We start from the raw sequence: 5,846 nt of genomic DNA on the forward strand, positions 1-5,846 counted from the left end.
CGGTTGTCACTATGTTTACTTACAAATGTGATATGCTGGATCACGCAGTTACACTAGAAGTAGCTCGGTTACACTAGAAAAGGTAAGAAGTACCTCTGTGTCCAGATCTTTGGCATCCTCCACTAGCTGGTCAATCTTGTCTTCGGTGATGCTGCAAACACTGGGTATATCGTCTGCACCATACACACTACTGACAAAGGAGTTTGGTTTCCTCCGGAATAGGACCTGACAACAACATGCAAATAATGAAACATTAGGGGCCTATCATTGTAATATAAATACACATGTATTATAATTTCCTGTGTAGAGCCCACTATACAAGATATCCCAATATGAGATATAATTCTGTTAGCTAGCCGAAAGACAATTGGCCATGTCACCACAAAATGCTGTTCACACACTGGGGTTTTTTAGGTTTTAAAACATATAGTCCCCCAAAAATATGCAGGACATTATGGTAGTGTTATTATTGGCATTATAATTATCATTCAACAAATGAACAATATCATTATCAGTTTTTGAAGACAGGATGTGAAAAATGTAACAACACTTGCATGGTACGGCATGAACTTGATGGACTTCTGAGTTGATGTGTTAATGGAGTAAACAATTCCTTTGTCATGTTCATCCCAGTCTGTCTGCTCACTGAAAAAGAGTGCACAAAATTAAACATCAGACTGTCAGGAATATCAAATACATTGGATTGGTGCCAAAACAAAAAGAACTTTACGAACATAATAAAAATACATTTTTCCTGAGGGCCTCAGGTGCTAACACACGCACATACACACGTCTTGCATTTCCCCGATACAAACATTGATGGACATCAATAAATCACAATAAATTACCTATTGCAGTACTTTATCAGTGCTCTTTTTAACGTCTGGTTTGTACGCTCATCCTGACCATTGCACTGTGGGTGATATGCACTCGTGATGGCATGTTTTGTGTTGAATTTGCCAAGCATGAATGTGTTCAGCTGAAATAAAGTTATAATTCATGGTATAAATAGGTTTTTGAAGTGATTGGAAAGACATTTCAGGGCTTTCGATTCCATCAAAGTCGAAGCGATAAATACTGTGCCCCCCAAAAACATATGCCTAAAATAATCGTACCCAAATTGACTACAAACATGCTGACCTCAAAACCACTGAAATGTTAAAGTTAATTAGATTAAAATGCATTTCTAAATATTGACAACTCTTCAGTAACTGTTAATCATAGTATTGAACTAAAATGACCTTCCTGCAGTCAGAAAAGACAACAGTCCCCGGCCGTTGTGCCCAAATTAATGAGATCTAAAGTCGCATTTTTCTCGTATCATCACCTATTTTGTAACATGATTACTATATTCATAATAATAATATTTATAAAATCAACATTAAACATACATGCAATCTGATTAAAATTAGCTCTATTGGTCTACCAGTAGATCTAACAGCATTGCGTGGACTCCCATGTCCAGGTGACATTTCATCTATAAATAGCAATTTAAATATCGACCAATTACACTTCGCCTTTTATAGCGTTATTCTGGAGCATACAAATTCAAAAAATATCGGGCGATACTATTTATGCAATAGGCGAACTTGTTGGTCTATTTCGACATTGAAAAAAACAGGGGTAAAAGTGCAGTAATAAACAGATTTTATGGCTATACCATCACGGTTGTTTTTTTCGTCTTGAAATGAATTTTATATAAAATTTTATATTGAAATGAGTTTCCGGCATACTTCATAATTCACCCAAATAATTTCATATACTAGTACCCTCGGCATAAACCCGAATGTTTTCAAATTCTTTTGCAAGTAAGGTTTTAGTTTAAACAATATTTTTATTCCATTTGCTGGTGGGATTGGTCGACAGGCTACAAGCCTATATTAGGACCTTTCCCTACATTTTTTTACAGACAAACTAACAAGATGACAGACAAAGTACAATTAATAACTAATAATAATAATAATAAAACATAATAGTAGATGAATAACATAAAAGTGAGCTACAGAAAGGAAAGGTACGTACATAGAAATAATACAGGTAGAGAAGTGAAACAGTGCTAATAAGTTTCAAAACGTTTAGTGCTTACAATAAAGTCATGAACGGATTTTAAAATGTCTATATTTTCCTGATTAGTTAAGTGTATATCACCAAATAATAAAATGTTATAGTAAGTAAGGTTTTGATTGGTCAAATGAAAGGTCAACTGGACATAAGCTCCAATGGGCTGCTGTTTGATCCACATGTAATAGTGGAGCTAATTTTAATTAGATTGACATACATGCACATGCAAGTTAATGTGTTAATATCTGTTACCTCATTCACAAATTCACGGCCTTGGTCACTGAGAAACCTCTTTGGTGGGCCATATAAATATATGAAATCCAATAAAACTTGGCACACTGCTGCAGAACTCTTGCAAGTAATCGGCTTGGCATATAGAAATTTGGAAAACAGACAAGTCATGGTGCAGATGTATTTGTGAAGTGAATAAACAGTTAATATTAATTGATTTTTGTCTGGATCAACACAATAACAATGTGACTGTATGGAATCCTTGTGAACAAAATAAGTAAATCTATATCTTTTTTAAAATCCAAAGAAATGTGTGGGACAGAGAAACATAAGTTAAATTTGTGGTCACATATATGGTTTTACTGAAAAACCAGTATTAAATTAAGAATAAATGAAATACATGACACACAAATAGAAAACAAAGGCCGTGGTATGTACTATCCTGTCTGTGGGATGGTGCATATAAAAGATCCCTTGCTGCTAATCAAAGGGTAGCCCATGAAGTGGCGATGAAGTTTTCTCTCAATATCTGTGTGGTTCTTAACCATATGTCTGACGCCATATAACCGTAAATAAAATGTGTTGAGTGCTTCGTTAAATAAAACATTTCCTTCCTTCTTAATAACATGTTTTATATGAATTTTGACTTTATTTTCATCATGGGGTTAAACACCAATTCATCGGTTTTATTTTCACTTTATTTTCATCATGGGGTTAAACACCAATTCATCGGTTTTATTTTCACTTTATTTTCATCATGGGGTTAAACACCAATTCATCGGTTTTATTTTCACTTTATTTTCATCATGGGGTTAAACACCAATTCATCGGTTTTATTTTGACTTTATTTTCATCATGGGGTTAAACACCAATTCATCGGTTTTATTTTGACTTTATTTTCATCATGGGGTTAAACACCAATTCATCGGTTTTATTTTGACTTTATTTTCATCATGGGGTTAAACACCAATTCATCGGTTTTATTTTGACTTTATTTTCATCATGGGGTTAAACACCAATTCATCGGTTTTATTTTAACTTTATTTTCATCATGGGGTTAAACACCAATTCATCGGTTTTATTTTGACTTTATTTTCATCATGGAGTTAAACACCAGTTCATCGGTTTTATTTTGACTTTATTTTCATCATGGGGTTAAACACCAGTTCATCGGTTTTATTTTAACTTTATTTTCATCATGGGGTTAAACACCACCAATTCATCGGTTTTATTTGACTTTATTTTCATCATGGGGTTAAACACCAGTTCATCGGTTTTATTTTGACTTTATTTTCATCATGGGGTTAAACACCAGTTCATCGGTTTTATTTAACTTTATTTTCATCATGGGGTTAAACACCAGTTCATCGGTTTTATTTTCACTTTATTTTCATCATGGGGTTAAACACCAATTCATCGGTTTTAGTTTAACTTTATTTTCATCATGGGGTTAAACACCATTTCATCGGTTTTATTTTGACTTTATTTTCATCATGGAGTTAAACACCAATTCATCGGTTTTATTTTGACTTTATTTTCATCATGGGGTTAAACACCAATTCATCGGTTTTATTTTGACTTTATTTTCATCATGGAGTTAAACACCAATTCATCGGTTTTATTTTAACTTTATTTTCATCATGGGGTTAAACACCAATTCATCGGTTTTATTTTAACTTTATTTTCATCATGGGGTTAAACACCAATTCATCGGTTTTATTTTGACTTTATTTTCATCATGGGGTTAAACACCAATTCATCGGTTTTATTTTGACTTTATTTTCATCATGGGGTTAAACACCAATTCATCGGTTTTATTTTGACTTTATTTTCATCATGGGGTTAAACACCAGTTCATCGGTTTTATTTTGACTTTATTTTCATCATGGGGTTAAACACCAGTTCATCGGTTTTATTTTAACTTTATTTTCATCATGGGGTTAAACACCAGTTCATCGGTTTTATTTTGACTTTATTTTCATCATGGGGTTAAACACCAGTTCATCGGTTTTATTTTGACTTTATTTTCATCATGGGGTTAAACACCAGTTCATCGGTTTTATTTTAACTTTATTTTCATCATGGGGTTAAACACCAGTTCATCGGTTTTATTTTAACTTTATTTTCATCATGGGGTTAAACACCAGTTCATCGGTTTTATTTTAACTTTATTTTCATCATGGGGTTAAACACCAATTCATCGGTTTTATTTTAACTTTATTTTCATCATGGGGTTAAACACCATTTCATCGGTTTTATTTTGACTTTATTTTCATCATGGAGTTAAACACCAATTCATCGGTTTTATTTTGACTTTATTTTCATCATGGGGTTAAACACCAATTCATCGGTTTTATTTTAACTTTATTTTCATCATGGAGTTAAACACCAATTCATCGGTTTTATTTTAACTTTATTTTCATCATGGGGTTAAACACCAATTCATCGGTTTTATTTTGACTTTATTTTCATCATGGGGTTAAACACCAATTCATCGGTTTTATTTTGACTTTATTTTCATCATGGGGTTAAACACCAATTCATCGGTTTTATTTTAACTTTATTTTCATCATGGGGTTAAACACCAATTCATCGGTTTTATTTTGATGCTAACAGACTATATACAGTGAGCACATAGTTATTATTATTTAAAAAATCTATTTTTGATTTTGGCTCTTCAGTTATATGTGATAATTGGAGGGCTAGTTGAATTTGAGAAGGGCCAGTAAGATTTTTCTTCAACTGGTCCTGTCATATTATGTATATGATATAATATACTAGTATAGTACCTTGTAAATAATTAAATCTACTGCTTCTTATTCCACGTATGTTCAACAATGCTATTTCTGCTTTAGTCTTAATACAATAGCCTTGCATGTACATGCAATTGCAGTCTATAAAATTTGTCTGGTACACCTAACTCAAAATTATACAAAATTTCAAAACACAGCTGTGGTAATCGTAAAACCGAACACTATTTAATTATCAATTGAATATTGTGAAAAAGTTATACAAAGCTGATTGTTGGTTATATTAATTTAGACTTGGTCGGTTGACAAAATGATTTTGGGGTGATTTTCTTTAAAAACGTTAGGGTTGCACAATTTTTCTACTGACTGCTAGGTAATTGGAACCACAACTATTATTTTGTTTGACTACTAGAGTTAGTGTTTTCACAAAAAGTAAAACAATTATGATTTAAGACACCTACTTGTTACCACCTTCTGTTTTCTGAAAGGGGCCGATCAGGTCTATCCCTATTAAATCCCAAGGAGAATCGGTCTCGATTGGATGCAGAATTGGTGCTATTGTCTTTAGCCTTTCCTGGCGCTGACACTGGTCACATTCGTTGATCTGAAGGGTGAAACATTGTGAAACAGATTAATCACCATAGATGTACAGGCTCCCATTTATTATTAATGAAAATGCGAGAATCTGGATAACAGCAAGGATTCATTTGCATTAGTACCAAACAATTATATTGGGTTCAAAACACAACACTATACATTTTTGCATGGATTAAAACTTAAGATTATCTCCAATTCAGCAAATGA

The sequence above is a fragment of the Gigantopelta aegis genome, unplaced genomic scaffold, assembly GCF_016097555.1.
Source record: "Gigantopelta aegis isolate Gae_Host unplaced genomic scaffold, Gae_host_genome ctg5369_pilon_pilon, whole genome shotgun sequence".
Taxonomy (NCBI): Eukaryota; Metazoa; Mollusca; class Gastropoda; order Neomphalida; family Peltospiridae; genus Gigantopelta; species Gigantopelta aegis.